Source organism: Megalops cyprinoides, chromosome 4 (genome assembly GCF_013368585.1).
Source record: "Megalops cyprinoides isolate fMegCyp1 chromosome 4, fMegCyp1.pri, whole genome shotgun sequence".
Classification (NCBI taxonomy): Eukaryota; Metazoa; Chordata; class Actinopteri; order Elopiformes; family Megalopidae; genus Megalops; species Megalops cyprinoides.
This window is the reverse complement of record NC_050586.1, coordinates 306,262-323,637: the sequence shown is the minus strand read 5'-3', so window position 1 is coordinate 323,637 and position 17,376 is coordinate 306,262.

Below are 17,376 nucleotides of genomic sequence, written 5' to 3'. Positions count from 1 at the left end.
ATTTACTCAAAACATAATATTGCATTTCCTTGTGACATTTGGTTCTTACAGAAGTGCGTAGTCATGAATTGGTCTCTATTTACAATTTACATGTATTGATTTGGCAGGTGCTTTTATCCAAAGGTACAGTGAGATACAGTTCCCCACAAGAGAGAAACCATACAGAGTCAACAATATTAGAAACACTGCATGACAAAGTTCCAAAGGTTGGCCAGGCAAGGTACAAACTAGCAGGTAAAGCTAATGACCGTATTAAACCATTACAATTTTTTTAAATTTTATTTTATGGTTTAGTAAGAGAAGGTTTATTTCCAAAGGGGATATTGATAATGGTATTCAAAGCTGGATATTCATCTACATAAATGGAAGGTCTTATTTACTAAACCATAAATGAACTTTAAAAAAACTTTAGAAAAAGGGTTTATGCTTATGAATATGGGCAAAGCAGCCAAAAAGCCCAGTGAAACCACTCTTTTGGGGCAGACAGAAGATTCTGTCTTTCAGATTTTCCAGCATTGTTCATTTTGAATGTTGGCAGCACATCTGTGGAGTTTATTTGAATGCATGACTAACAGTGACCTGGCTGGTTGTGAGAGCTCTCTGCTCCCACATGGGGGCGCTGGTGGGCCATGCAGCACAGCAGTGTACGATCTCCTCTGAGCTACGGATCACTGACTCCTCTGCTGGAACTGCTGGATCTGGGGGCCTGAGTTCACTGATAAGATGTGTGTATAATTAGCGCTGGTGTGTTTTTGAAAGGCAGTTTCACAGGAAGGTCAACAGAGACCATGATTTATCAGAGTGCAGTTTGGCTGAGAAGAGTGTTTGCCTTTTTATTACAATGTCAGACAGCTGTGACATGTATACTAGGGCATTCATGCAACATTAAAATTCATCTTTTGTCAATATTGTTGCACTATTTATCCATGACAAGAAAATAAAGTTTAAAACAAGGTGGCTTTTCAGGTGGTGAAGGAGCTTTAATTTTTACTGCAGCTGTGCTTCAGAGTGCTGTTTCCTGCCGGGTTTGAATCGCAGACACTGCCTCCATCCTGCAGGCCTCTCCCTGAGGGGCTGGGAGGGTCGCAGACACTGCCTCCATCCTGCAGGCCTCTCCCTGAGGGGCTGGGAGGGTCGCAGACACTGCCTCCATCCTGCAGGCCTCTCCCTGAGGGGCTGGGAGGGTCGCAGACACTGCCTCCATCCTGCAGGCCTCTCTCACACTGAGGGGCTGGGAGGGTCGCAGACACTGCCTCCATCCTGCAGGCCTCTCCCTGAGGGGCTGGGAGGGTCGCAGACACTGCCTCCATCCTGCAGGCCTCTCCCTGAGGGGCTGGGAGGGTCGCAGACACTGCCTCCATCCTGCAGGCCTCTCCCTGAGGGGCTGGGAGGGTTCTTCTTCTCTGTGGCTGAATATGAGAATGAAGTCACTGCTAAAGGTCAGATTTGTGAATGACCACCACCCTGATTCAGAGGAGGACTAACAGCACCGAGGAGCAAGGTGAGGGAGGAGCGTGTGTGTGTGTGTGTGTGTGTGTGTGTGTGTGTGTGTGTGTGTGTGTGTGTGTGTGTGAGCGAGTGTGTGCGTGCATGCGTGCGTGCGTGCGTGCGTGCGCGCGGATAGAGAGATCTGTTTGTTTTTAAAGAAGGACGTAAGTGGGGAACTAGTATGGAGATGTTAGCCTACTGCTCATCTCCTAGTGACCTTTGACCTCTAAGAAGTCACTCCCTCTTAGCAAAATGTAGAAGCCACATTTAAGGCCCATAAGCAGTGTTGCTGGTGTCATTACAGAGTGAGACAGACCCTCTCAGGTGCAGGACATGGCAGCAGCTTTGACCATGAGGAGCAAAGATAATAAACCCAGGAAAGCTGGACACAGAGGAGTCTGCGCTGTCATGTCTGCCTCACTGCAGAACACTCCGGAAACAATCGCACAGCACATGCTGCACTCAGAGAGGAGGGGAAACGATGTCCAGAAGCAATCACTCTGATTATAACTCATGAAGAGCCACCAATCTGGGAACAGCACCAAGAAAATGACAGAAAAGTAGAAAGTGGGGCAGAAATCTGCATGAGGGCCTTGTCTGTCACTGATGTAACGGGGCTGGCAGCAATGCTAGCCATGTTTTACAGAACTGCCCTCCCTCTGCTCCACACGCCAGGAGACACCCCTGAGAAGGACAGTAAACATTCTGGGTTCTGCTCCTGGGTCTGCACAGAACTCATGAGAAGGAGAGTCAGGGGAACCTAATGGCACAATGCTGTTAAAGTCTACAGCTCTCTGTTTAATGAGCGACGAGTGAGCGAGCCTTGCTCTTACACATGAAATTCTGAAAAAAAATATTTGAAATGAATTTATGGAGAATAAATACATGACTTATGGGTTGTGGGATGTGGGGTTTGGGCTAGTGGTTGAGGTGTGGGGTTGAGGTTGAGGTTGAAGTGTGAGGGTTGGGGTGTGGGGTGTGGGGTTGTGGTTAGTGGTTGAGGTGTGGGGTTAGATGTGTGGGGTTGAGGTTGACGATGAAGTGTGAGGGTTGGGGTGTGGGGTGTGGGGTGTGGGGTTGAGTTTGAGGCGCGCTCCATCAGCTGTTGGGAAGGTGGTGTGATCAGAATATCTCTCTTTTCCTCTTTTTAACAGGAGCCTGATTGCCCTCGCCTTGGATAGATTCCACGTGTGCTCCAGGTATGCTCTGTACACCTGGCTATGGCTCTGTACACTGAGCCAGCATGATGTGCAGCCGCTGAGGAATTTACATGAACCAGCTAAACCTGTGATGAACTCTGGCTGCTTCCATCGCGGGTCCCAGTTCCTGCTGGTTTATAGAGAGGACAGTGGGGGTGTTGATGCTGGTTTAATATAATTCATTATTACATTACATTATTGGCATTTAGCAGATGCTCTTATCTAGAGTGATTTACATCAATTACAGGCTTTAACGATGTTATCCATTTATACAGCTAGATGTAAACTGTAATGTATCTACACTTCCTGTTTCAATGTGTCTCCATGTATTTGAAGTCCATCAGTGCTGAGAGGCTGCTCTCTAACATGGATAAACAGCAGAGCATGGAGGATTCTGGGATTCTGATTTCACTCCTGGGTGTTTAACAGTCGTGAAGTTCTCCCTGTGCACTCTGCATCTCACTGTGGCAAACGGCTGAAGCTGCATGAATGACATGATGCTTTGCTGATGTGCAGTGGAGCTGAAGCTGGATGCAGACGCAGTGTCCCTGTGAAGGACGCAGTGTTCCTCTGACGGACGCAGTGTTCCTCTGACGGACGCAGTGTTCCTCTGACGGACGCAGTGTCCCTGTGAAGGACGCAGTGTTCCTCTGACGGACACAGTGTCCCTGTGAAGGACGCAGTGTCCCTGTGAAGGACACAGTGTTCCTCTGACGGACGCAGTGTCCCTGTGAAGGACGCAGTGTTCCTCTGACGGATGCAGTGTTCCTCTGACGGACGCAGTGTCCCTGTGAAGGACGCAGTGTTCCTCTGACGGACGCAGTGTTCCTCTGACGGACGCAGTGTCCCTGTGAAGGACGCAGTGTCCCTGTGAAGGACGCAGTGTTCCTCTGACGGACGCAGTGTCCCTGTGAAGGACGCAGTGTTCCTCTGACGGATGCAGTGGCCCTCTGACGGACACAGTGTCTCTCTGACGGACGCAGTGTCCCTGTGACGGACGCAGTGTCCCTGTGACGGACGCATTGTCCCTCTGACGGGCGCAGTGTCCCTCTGTCTCTGTGCTGTGCACTCGTGGCAGTGGTTCAGCTGCCAGAATGAGCTTTGGGGCTGATCAAAACCACGTCGTCTCCTGCGGTCTGACCCCCAGCAAGGGGGTCTCGCTGCTCCCCGGGGTGACATCACTCGGCCAACATCTGGAAGTGCTTGGATTTGCGCTAGGCAGGGAGAGGGGTACACACGAAACCCCTCTGTGGAAACAGCACGACAGATATACCCGCAGCACATAGGCCTGCATTACTCTGTGGCTGTTAAGCTGTTAGCTCTTCAATAAAATTGCTGGCTCTTGAAAAAATCTGAGTAGAACTATTAATATTCATATAATCAGAGGGCTTAACATATGGATTTTGTAAAACACAACCCATCAGATATAAACAAAAATAGAGAAAGTTCTTACCACTAGAGGGCACCCTGTTAAATGAAAAAAGAGCACATGTCACAGTTCTAACAGATCTGCAGAGTAACGACTCCTTTTATATGGCAGAGGCTGTGAGGTACTGAGGGAGCTTCAGTGTCTGAGAGCAGCATGGTGAGGCACCCAGCTCCCAGTCTCCACATCTACCTCTTCTTATTGCTGCCCACAGTGCAGCTCAGTGAATACAGAGGCCATTCAGTTCTCCTAATGACCCTCAACCCTGTTTCAAGGACGAGAGAAAATTCTGTTTTAGCGGATGAATGAGTGCTCCCCTGGTCCTGGCTCTGCCTGTGCCCTGAGCTCCAGCAATGCCCGCTTCAGCCTCATGTTCACCCCGGAGCAGCTGATTTATGGGGTGAGCTGTGTCAGCTGGCCGAGGCGGCCCCGGTTTGAGCCTGCAGCTGGGACCATCCTCAGTCGTGCCTCTCGGCTGCCGTTTCCTCCCTCTGTGTGTTTGCACTGCACGCATGTGAGCGCCGCGGGTCAGACGTGTGGAGAGGAGAGTCAGGGATCGCGGTCACTGCAGCCCCCCCCCCCCCCAGACCCACACGGGACCGGCGCCCCCAACACTCCCAGCTTTAACAAAAACTGAGCCACAGCGGCCAGTGTGGAAGCAGGGGATGGGTGCAGTGGGGAACAGTGGGTACAGGGGGTGTGGCAGCAGGGAGAGGGAGAGTAGGATCATTTCCACAGCCGGCTGTGTGTTTGTGTTCATGCCAGAAGCAGGATGTGTTCTGTAGCAAAGTTAAGGAAGGTTTTTGATTCAGTCAAAAGGTCAGTTCACTTTGACTCTTAGTTCTTACAACAGACCCTGTTCATCATGTCCTTTTATAGAAAATGAATTCCAAAGCCTTTTTTCAGTGTGTGGAGTAGAGCACCCCCTAGGTCCCCCCTCTCTGCCTCACCACCTGGTATGATGACTGTGGTGTTATGAAACCCATCAGGCTGACAGGGCATATCTGAGTGTGCAAATTCATCTCCCAGCTGCCAGACTAGCTACCAATAAAAGAAAAGGCATGAGGTATTCACCCATGCCACATCCCCTCTCCCACACATCGCTGTACTGGGATCAGCCCACACCATACAGGAGACTGTGGGGAGGCCGAGGAGTCACTGGAGAAACACTGATCCGAGAAAGTTTTTCCATTTCCCCTGACTGTGACCAAACCGGACCAGAGCAGACTGGCAGAGGTCTCGGAGAGGCTGCCACACGGTGCTCACCGGGACCTGACAGAAATGACTCATCAGCTCTTCACTCTGCTTCTCGTCTGCTCTGTGACACACCCTGTCACACCCTGTCACGTCATACCACGCCCCACCACACCCTGCCACACCCTGTTACCCCCTGCCACACCCTGCCACGCCCTCCACGCCCTGTTACACCCTACCATACCCTGCCACACCCTGCTACACCATATCATGCCCTGTCATGCTCAAAGTGGGCCTCCACAGAGAAAAAGTGGAGGCAAACAGCCAAAAATAGGGTTGCTGTCATCATGCTGAGCTATTCATTAAAAGGCAAGGCTGGTGTATCATAGCAATGGTGTATCTGTGTCTGAAATTCGACTCTCACCGTTCATTCTGATGCTTTTTTTCTGTTGTTCAGAAAAAAATTCCAGCCACAGAAGATGGAGTCAATGAGCAGTGATGACGATTTGATCAAAATGTTACTGTCAAGCAAAAAGAAAGAAGGCTGTAACCCAGCCAAGAGAATGAAAGACATCTACTTCATTCCAAGTAAGTTAAACACTGTTGGAAACTATAGACTACTCTTTGTATTTATCTGCAATCATGTATAACAAGTTGGCAATATTAGTAAGCAGTTACAAGTTAACATTAAGCAGGTAGGCAGGTAACTAACTACTTGCTATACAAATAGTGAAAACAATGTCCTAGTATCCACTTAAATACTATCAACTTTTAACAGATGTTGCTTCATAGCCAGCATAACAGTCATCACAATCTTCATCCTATCTAAGCTCTATAGCCCTCCATAACATACTGCAGACCCTTTTGGCAATAATTAGACAATATTAAACAACTGGTTTACCAAAAAATGTTTTATAATTCTAGAAGAAGTTGATTCAGGAAAATAGCTATGCTATGAGACACTGCATGGGTTATGATGAATTGTTTGACTTAGCAACAGTAACTAAGGGGGGTGGGGCTCAGTGATGACTCTATTGTGATATCGCTGAACATTCTTTCTGTGTATGTCCAATTTTTCACTGTAAAATCTGAAATATCTCAAAAATGTTTCAGGTATTGACACAAAAAGCACAAGCAATGCAATCCTGTTCTGGCTGAAGGTGTTGGCTAATGTTAATGTAGCTGAAATGCTGTAGGAGGAGTTATATACAGAGATTTGGATGGAATAATTATAAGAGGAAGACACTAGAAAGAAATGTTTTTGGGGAAAAACGTTGCCTGAAAAAGCCTTTGAGAAGAAACTTTTTCAAGCCAACTTAATAAGACCAGCGGTAAGAACAGTAATCTTGTATACAATATTTAAGGGATACAATTTCAGCTATGGTCTGGCCTCTTTGGCTGCATTAAGTTTCTTTTTTGCTCAGTACTGGTATTGTTACAGACCTTCACAGAATCTTACTCCAGGAGTTCTTGCAAAGCAAAGATTATACAATGTCCAATCAAATAAGAAGGTAGAAGCTGTCTTGTGCGCAGACATGAAACACATTGATTTACATGAGAGTCAAACATGACCAGAAACCCACACATGGAAAATAAACATGTGTGATAGATTTAGTATGTGCAGCACTCCTGCTGAAGGGAACAGCCTCAGAACAGACATGTTTTACTCTGGCCAACAGTAAATCACCCAGAGTTTAAACCTGGAACATTGTCCCAGACGAGCATACAGAGTTCAGCAGTGTGTAAATAGCCTTACTGGCACAGCAGGGAAGAGTGTGCAGAATATAACCCAAATCTAAACAGAACCTGTACATACATATCACCAAACCTGAAAGAGCCAAAACCAGAGCCTCCTGTCCACTCTGGGCCCTTCAGCCCCCCCCCCCCCCTTTCCCCCAGCCATCATTTAGAAACACTGGAGCTGCAGGGACTGCTACACTGACCATAAAACTCATAAAAAGAAACAATGAGAGATTAACAGGCCCTCTGCTGTTTCCTGAAGTTTGAGTAAACACTGCTTACAAAGCCAGGGTCTCGCACAGGCTTCCTGGGGGGTGGGGGGAGGGGCGGGTGTCTGACTGCAGTGATTCAGCCTGACACCCTACTGGGGTCCCCTCCCAAATGGACCCTGGATTCACCTCACTCTTGCAAACAATCTCCATTTTTCATCATGAATTTTACCTTTAAACTATTTGTTCTGATTCTGTTACCAATTTTACTTTAAATATCTGATTAGAACCTGATTAGACAATAGAAAAATATCCATTATCAACAATAATTAAAGACAGCAGACAGCTGTAAACCCGGTGGGGGGGGGGGCTGGCCGGCCTCGGCTTTCTGTCCTGTAATCAGACAGACTGCAGCTCTTCTGACCTTCTGCATATGGGCTATGGGCCGTTTCAGCAGTTAGAAGAGGAGTTATAGCCATCATTAATCTCAAAGCAGGCACTGCTCACATGATGTTTCAGGCCTTTGAAGTATAAAGAGTTTATTTCACACAATTACCTTTTTTTTACCTGGATGGCACTGTCTTTGTGTGGGGAGCTTTAGGGGTGCTGGAGGTTTAGGGGTTTAGGGGGTATGGGGCTTAGGGGGTAAGGCCGCTGGGATTTCTGAGTTCCACACATTGCTCTGTGAGACTGCACTGAATGCATGACCTGTGAGTCACATTTAACCCCCACACCAACAACAGCAAATAAACGGCACCGGCTTTCCTCACACTCGCCTCAGGCACCATTCATTTCTGCAGCATCATAAATAAAACTGCCGCTAAGATAATTAATCACACTGAAGATATATTTCATACTGGTCACATTATTTTGTGTTTTGTGTTAAAATGCGTCTGCATATATGTTGAATTTCTGAGGGGGTCAGTGACAGGGGATGCCTATGAGAGAGGATGACTTTGGGGTGCTGTCCTGGGAAAGGCTTGTTTCTGGGGGGCCTCTGACAGGCTTTCCTCGTTAGAAAGGCCCTGTGGCTGAATGCAGGCAACTGAAGGCAGCAAATGGAAGCTTTTTAAGAGGAAATCTGCTGAAACAGGGCCGGCTGCTCAGCGAAATATTTGCTTTGACTCCATGTGAGGGAACCAGATGGTTACATGGTCAGTGCCGATTTGGATGGTTTATAATCATAATCATTGTCGCAATCATAAAAGGAGAGGCCCATGCTCAATGGTCTCTAATGAACAGCAGTCGAAAAGCAAATTTTAAGACATGAAATGATGCTTTGGGGGGGGCAGTCAGTTATTATGACATCATCACCTCAAAAGACTGTAAGGATGAGATTTACTGTTTACAACCATTTGATTGGTGCAAATAATTTTTTATTGTAGCCAATCATATGGCTAACTTTTAACTGACTTACTTTGAAAAATACAGATTCCCTGAAACAGATTCCCTTTTGTCTCTGGAAGAAATGAGGGTCATGGAATCCCCACTGGCAGGGGAGTGGGAAGCTGTGCCTGGTTCTCATTCCCCTAAAACTGCCTGCAGCCTGCTGCTTGGTCTTCGTTATCATAACTGTGGACAATGGAAGAGCTGGTGGGGGGGTATGGGGGGGTCGGGGGGGTCTGGGAGCAGTTTTCTCACAATCAAATGGAAAATGAACAGAAACTGGAAGTAACGCAGAGAGAAAGAATGAAGAATATTTTTCTCCATGGGTCCCGCACCCTCCCTCCGGACCCGCACACAACAGCACGTTATGTCAGCGGACACATGTTCTCCATACTGTGGAGGAAGCCGTTTATCTGTGCGGGGCCAGGGACAGAGGGGCAGGGGTGGGGGGGCCAGGGGTGGGGTGCCGGGGGTGGGGGGAGCCCACTGCTGCTCTGCTGCTGCCAGAGCAGGAGAGGAGACATTACAGCACAGACCCACAGGAAGGACGACAGTGTACTCACAGCCAGGTCTCTCAACAGCTGGAGAATCTCACTAACAAAGTGGCTAAATGAGCATCCCTGCCCTGCACTTCAGCATGATTCATTCAGAGGGGGTACAGAGAGAGCCCAGATCCGCCTCAGAGCTGATCCCAGTACAGTGTTGGACATGGTGGGTGGAGAGTGGTGGTGAGCAGATCTGCTACGCATTAGCAATGCCTATATCTTATGAGGCTGGCCTTTAAAAATGACTTAACCCCTCCAGCTTCCCAGCACGCATCACACTGTGCTTAATGGAGGAGCTGAGAGGCAGCGGGAGGGCAGGAGGAAGAGTTAGTAAACAGCTGGATACTGACTGAGGCAGCTGTGGGTTAAGTATCTTGCCCGAGGATACAGCAGGTAACCGGCAACCTTTCGGTTATGAGTCCTGCTCCTTAACCCCTCTGCTACATTGCTGCCAGCAGACCTGTGTGTCTGTGCTGCAATGCAGAGCCTGTGTCTCTGGCTGCAGCCCGCACTCACAGTAACACCGCCCGCACTCACAGTAACACCGCCCGCGCTCACAGTAACGCAGCCCGCGCTCACAGTAACGCAGCCCGCGCTCACAGTAACACCGCCCGCACTCACAGTAACGCAGCCCGCACTCACAGTAACCTGGGCTCTCTGCTTGGAAGTGTGTGTTTGCCTGCGCTCTCTGCTTGGAAGTGTGTGTTTGCCTGCGCTCTCTGCTTGGAAGTGTGTGTTTGTGATGCTCAGCAGTGCTCCGTGGGCCTGTGTGTTGCGTTTATCTTCAAAGCCCCTGCAGAAACTCCAGCGTCCCTCCAGATCCTTTCTTTCCTTTTCTCTCCATCTCTCCAGCATTCTGTCTCTCCTCTCTCCTCTGTCTCTGTCCTGAAGATGCTGGTGGTGACACTGAGGAGCCCCTGCTCAGCGGTGGGTGGAGGGGTGTTGGGTGGGGTTTGGGTGGGTTTGGGTGCCTCTGTGCCTCTCCCCCTCTCTCCCTCTCTCTCTCTACTCCTCCCTCTCTTTCCCTCTCTCTCTCCCTCTCTCCCTCTCCCCCTCTCCCTCTCTCTCCCTTTCTGGAGTGGTGCTTGTTGTGATGCTGCAGAATGAAGCAGCACAAACTGTAATGAATAAGTGTCTGTTTCAGCTCTGAGTCTCCAGCATTTCAGCTCTGAGTCTCCAGCATTTCAGCTCTGAGTCTGCAGCATTTCAGCTTTGAGTCTCCAGCATTACAGCTCTGAGTCTCCAGCATTACAGCTCAGAGTCTGCAGCATTTCAGCTCTGAGTCTCCAGCATTTCAGCTCTGAGTCTCCAGCATTTCAGCTCTGAGTCTGCAGCATTTCAGCTCTGAGTCTGCAGCATTTCAGCTCTGAGTCTCCAGCATTTCAGCTCTGAGTCTCCAGCATTTCAGCTCTGAGTCTCCAGCATTACAGCTCTGAGTCTCCAGCATTTCAGCTCAGAGTCTGCAGCATTTCAGCTCTGAGTCTCCAGCATTTCAGCTCAGAGTCTGCAGTATTTCAGCCTTGAGTCTGCAGCATTTCAGCTTTGAGTCTCCAGCATTTCAGCTCAGAGTCTGCAGTATTTCAGCCTTGAGTCTGCAGCATTTCAGCTTTGAGTCTCCAGCATTTCAGCTCTGAGTCTCCAGCATTTCAGCTCTGAGTCTCCAGCATTTCAGCTCTGAGTCTGCAGCATTGCAGTTGTGCACATCCTTGTACTGAGCAGTGTCACCTCAGAGTTTGTTATCTTTAACAAGGAGTCAGTATAATTTGTGTGAATCAATCTGAATTAATGTGAACCGACAAGAAACAATATAAATCAGAATGAGTCATGAAAGAAAATAACATACACACACACACACACATCCACACACACACACACACACACATCCACACTCACACACATCCACACACACATCCACACACACACACACACACACACACACACACACACACACACACACACACACACACACACACCCACACTCACACACACATCCACACACACATCCACACACACACACATCCACACACACATCCACACACACATCCACACACACACACACACACAGGCACACTCACACACATCCACACTCACACACATCCACACTCACACACACATCCACACTCACACAAACATCCACACTCACACACACATCCACAATCACACACACATCCACACTCACACACACACACACACACACACACACACACACACACACACACACACACACACACATCCACACTCACACACTCATCCACACTCACACACACATCCACACACACATCCACACACACATCCACACTCACACACACGCACACACACACACACACACACACACAGACACACACACACACACACACAGGCATACTCACACACATCCACACTCACACACACACACACATCCACACTCACACACACATCCACACTCACACACTCATCCATACTCACACACTCATCCACACTCACACACACATCCACACACACACACACACACACACACACACACATCCACACACACACACACACAACAACACTCACACACACACACACACACACATCCACACTCACACACACACACACATCCACACTCACACACACACACATCCACACTCACACACACACACACACATCCACACACATCCGCACTCACACACACATGCACACTCTCACACACAGGCACATTCACACACACAGGCACACACACACACACATCCACACTCACACACACACACACATCCACACTCACACACACATCCACACACATCCGCACTCACACACACATGCACACTCACACACACAGGCACATTCATTTCAGCTCTGAGTCTGCAGCATTTCAGCTCTGAGTCACCAGCATTTCAGCTCAGAGTCTGCAGTATTTCAGCCTTGAGTCTGCAGCATTTCAGCTTTGAGTCTCCAGCATTTCAGCTCTGAGTCTGCAGCATTTCAGCTCTGAGTCTGCAGCATTTCAGCTCTGAGTCTGCAGCATTGCAGTTGTGCACATCCTTGTACTGAGCAGTGTCACCTCAGAGTTTGTTATCTTTAACAAGGAGTCAGTATAATTTGTGTGAATCAATCTGAATTAATGTGAACCGACAAGAAACAATATAAATCAGAATGAGTCATGAAAGAAAATAACATACACACACACACACACAACCACACACACACACACACACACATCCACACACACACACATCCACACACACATCCACACACACACACACACACACACACACACACACACACACACACCCACACTCACACACACATCCACACACACATCCACACACACACACATCCACACACACATCCACACACACATCCACACACACACACACACACAGGCACACTCACACACATCCACACTCACACACATCCACACTCACACACACATCCACACTCACACAAACATCCACACTCACACACATCCACACACACATCCACACACACACACACACACACACACACACACACACACACACACACACACACACACACCCACACTCACACACACATCCACACACACATCCACACACACACACATCCACACACACATCCACACACACATCCACACACACACACACACACAGGCACACTCACACACATCCACACTCACACACATCCACACTCACACACACATCCACACTCACACAAACATCCACACTCACACACACATCCACAATCACACACACATCCACACTCACACACACACACACACACACACACACACACACACACACACACACACACATCCACACTCACACACTCATCCACACTCACACACACATCCACACACACATCCACACACACATCCACACTCACACACACGCACACACACACACACACACACACACATCCACACACACATCCACACACACACACATCCACACACACATCCACACACACACACACACACACATCCACACTCACACACACATCCACACTCACACACTCATCCATACTCACACACTCATCCACACTCACACACACATCCACACACACACACACACACACACACACACACATCCACACACACACACACACAACAACACTCACACACACACACACACACACATCCACACTCACACACACACACACATCCACACTCACACACACACACATCCACACTCACACACACACACACACATCCACACACATCCGCACTCACACACACATGCACACTCTCACACACAGGCACATTCACACACACAGGCACACACACACACACATCCACACTCACACACACACACACATCCACACTCACACACACATCCACACACATCCGCACTCACACACACATGCACACTCACACACACAGGCACATTCACACACACAGGCACACACACACACACATCCACACTCACACACACACAGGCACACTCTCACACACACACACACGCAAAGTACAGTACCGGCTCCAAATGAGCTCCAGCAAGACTCTCGAATCAGCAAAATTCCACCCAAAGTGTTTCTGACAATATTAATTCTCAGTGCTTATTGCCATCCAGACAGAAATTCATTCTGACCCAAACTCAGATCTGTTTGCATCCTGCCCATCAAAAATCAGCCCCAGACTTCAGCAGTGCTCTCGAACACTCATCTCCAAGCCAGTGAACAGAGTCTCATAGATATCTCGCCCAGGCACTTATGCGTGTCTCGCACAGCTTCTTTTGGGCATCAGGCCCAGGGCATTGTGGGAATCATACCCAGGGTATTATAAGCCCTTAACCTATTGTTTCTGCTTGATATGACTCAGCAGAAAGGCTGTCTGTGCCCATGCAGACCCTCAGACAGGCGTTTGGTCCTGATCATGACAGCATGTGTGGTGTGTGGTTCACAGAGCAGCAGAGACAGGCAGAGCTGGACCCCACATGTTTCAGAAGAGGAGACGCCAGAGCCGCCAGGGAAACAACACTGTGACCTCTGACCTGTGACCTCTGGTAGAGGGGGTGAAACCAAACACCAGTTCTCTGTGAGACATGTGGTGGACAGACTCAGGCCAGAGGGTTGTGTGTGTGTGAGTGTGTGTGTGTGTGTGAGTGTGTGTGTGTGTGAGTGTGTGTGCGTGTGAGTGTGTGTGTGTGTATGTGTTTGTGTTTGTGTTTGTGTATGCATATGCGTATGCGTATGCATGTGTGTATGTGTATGTGTGTGTGTGTGTGTGTATGTGTTTGTGTATGTGTATGTGTATGCGTATGCGTATCCGTGTGCGTATCCGTGTGTGTATGTGTATGTGTAGGGGGGTTAAGTCCTCCTTCCATTCTGGGGCACTGGGCTTTGCACTCAGCCTGAGTATGGTAGCAACCACAGGGCATGGGGGCAACCCACCCATCTGCACTGAGAACCCTACAGATTACTCTCACAACCCTAAAATTACCCTCAGAGCCATAAGATTAGCCTCAGAACCCTAAATTTAGTCTATAATGACTGCTGGGCAAAGTTGGCCAGATTTGCTTGACGTTTTGGTCAAGTGACCCTCATCTGGGCCACACAGTTTCAAGCTGAAGTCCTGGCTGAATGCATTGCTGGTTGACCCACAGACACATATAAACAGCCGCATACAGGCCTCAGTGCACTGATGGATTTGGATGAGTTTGGAGGCAACAGAGAAACTATGCAAAGCTGTAAAAATGCCCTGAAACACGGCTCTCATTTTCCAGCAGAGGGGACCTACACCTGAATCACTCCAGATAACAGGGCGACAGTTGAGGCTCGCATAGAAGAGGTGAGCATCTTTGAGTCAAGGTATGTATTACAGGTAGCTATATCTCTTACCCTAGCTTATATCTGTGAAGTCTCTTCCCCGTACTCTCTGTGGGTCTTCCAAAATTCATTGGTGGAAAAGAAACATAATGATAATGAAACATAATGACAAAATGTTTATTTTAATTCAATCTTTAACCCTGTTTTAACAGGTCGTTACTCTCCTGTGACAGATGAACTTACGACACATGAATTTATCCCTGAAACTTGCAGAAATATCTGGGCAGTAGTGACCTGTTACAGTTTTTCTCTCTTCAAAGATAACAGAGGTGCAGTCAGTCATCACTGGGTTAGAGGTGAGTATACTTTGGGGTGTTTGTGCGTCTATGGTGACACATCAGCTTGATGAAGTGCCCAGGACTTCCTACTCCAGACATGGCTAAGTATTGCGACAGCACACCCTCAGCATTGTGAGATCGTTCCCTCAGCATTGTGACAACGTTCCCTCGGCGTTGTGACAACGTTCCCTCAGCGTCCTAAGAGCATACTCTCAGCATTGTGAGAACGTTCCCTCAGCGTTGTGACAACGTTCCCTCAGCGTCCTAAGAGCATACCCTCAGCATTGTGAGAATGTTCCCTCAGCATTGTGACAACGTTCCCTTGTGCAGGCTCTGGATTCAGATGGGCTTGTCTCCTTATGTGACAGTGTGCTTTCTCTCACTAAGCCACGATGTTTTTGCCTCTCTCATTACCTGTCTGCCTGTCTCTTTCCCTCTCACTCTCTTTCTCCTTCTCTCTCTCTCCTTACAGACTGATTCCTTACAGACCATCTTCTGGATTTTTAGCCACTGAATGTTCATGTTTTTAAAGATAAATGCCAGTCTGTTAAAGACGCTATAAGTCTTATAGCGGGAGATGACTAGTGCTTGAACTAGGAGCTGGGTTGCTTGTTGGGTAAGGAAAGGGCGGATCCTCCTGATGTTGTAGAGGGAGAATCTACAGGACCGGGTAACAGCCGCGATGTGGCTTGAGAGGTTCATCTGGTCGTCCAGGGTCACACCCAGGTTTTTGGCTGACCTGGAGGGGGTCACCACAGGACCCTCAATGGTGATTGGAGTGTTGATCATTGGGGAGCTCTTTGATGGAAAAAAGAGAAGCTCGGCCTTCTCTTAGACTTCTTTTAGTTATCTCTTAGTCTTCTCGTCATCATATGTTCTTATGTTCTCCAGATTGAGCTTAAGATGGCTAGCGGACATCCAGGAGGCAATGTCAGCTAAGCGGGCTGCAATGCGTGGCTGGACCTGAGAGTCAGAGGGGGAGAAAGAGAAGAACAACTGTGTGTCATCTTCGTAGCAGTGGTAGGAAAGACCGTGGACGGAGATAACCTGTCCAAGTGATTTAGTGTAAAGGGAGAAAATGAGTGGGCCAAGTACGGAACCTTGTGGGACCCCGGTCTGGAAAGGGCGGGGTCAGGAGACCGATTCCCTCCAAGATACCTGATAGGAACGGTCAGACAGGTAGGATTCAAACCATGTGGGTTCCCTGTACTGCTCGCTTCCAGGCTTATGGTCTCATCCCAGGACCAGAATCCACATTGCTGGGGAAGCTCAAACAGCAGCACGTATGTCACCTCGACCAGAGAATGTTCCGGCTGACACCAAAGAGGATCCTTTCCCAAGCTGATCTGCACCCACTATTTCTGAACAAAAAATAGTGCCAAGCGACACAGCCGGGACATTTCCCTCTCAAGTCCGAATGCTGTGTCACATTTGGAGAAAGGCAGGAAATGACTTCCAGGTGTAGAGTTGGAATAAACTGCCTGCCTGAAATTGATCTGGATTCAGCAGTCTGGCCTTTGATTGGGACTTTGTAAAACTCTGCATCTTTCATAATTAGCTGAGAAACGTCCCACCTGTTAAACACAATGTTTTAGTGAGATGCAAAACACGATCATTTTTTATATTTATTATATTAAAATCTCACCATATTAGATTATCTGCAGTGGCATATTTAACTGTCTTATCTAATTAAATCAATCAAAAAAAAACAAAAATCTGCAACCAATGTAAGTTGCTCTGGGTGAGAGCATTTGCTAAATGCCTTTAATGTAATGAAATCACGCTTGCAAACAGCGCTGTACGCAGAGAGTAGCCACACCCCCCGGTCTGAGAGAGTGCAGTGTGTGGGCTGGGGGGGCTGGGGGCGGGGCTAGGGGCAGGGCAGGGAGAGCGTGACAGCCACTGCTTCCTGGCCTGATCATTCACTCACTTCCTGTCCAAGTTTAACAGTGATGTCATGCCAGAAGAAGTATTCACCCTCTGCTTATTTTAACATCTGTGGAGAACATAAACTCCCTGATAAATGGTGGTGCTGGTGTGATTGACCTTTGACCGGCAGACAACACAGTACTGCATATTAAAAGAGGACGAGCTGAACAGCTCCTATGCCAGAAGATGCAAAACGAGAAAACGAAGCCTGAATTCTGGAGG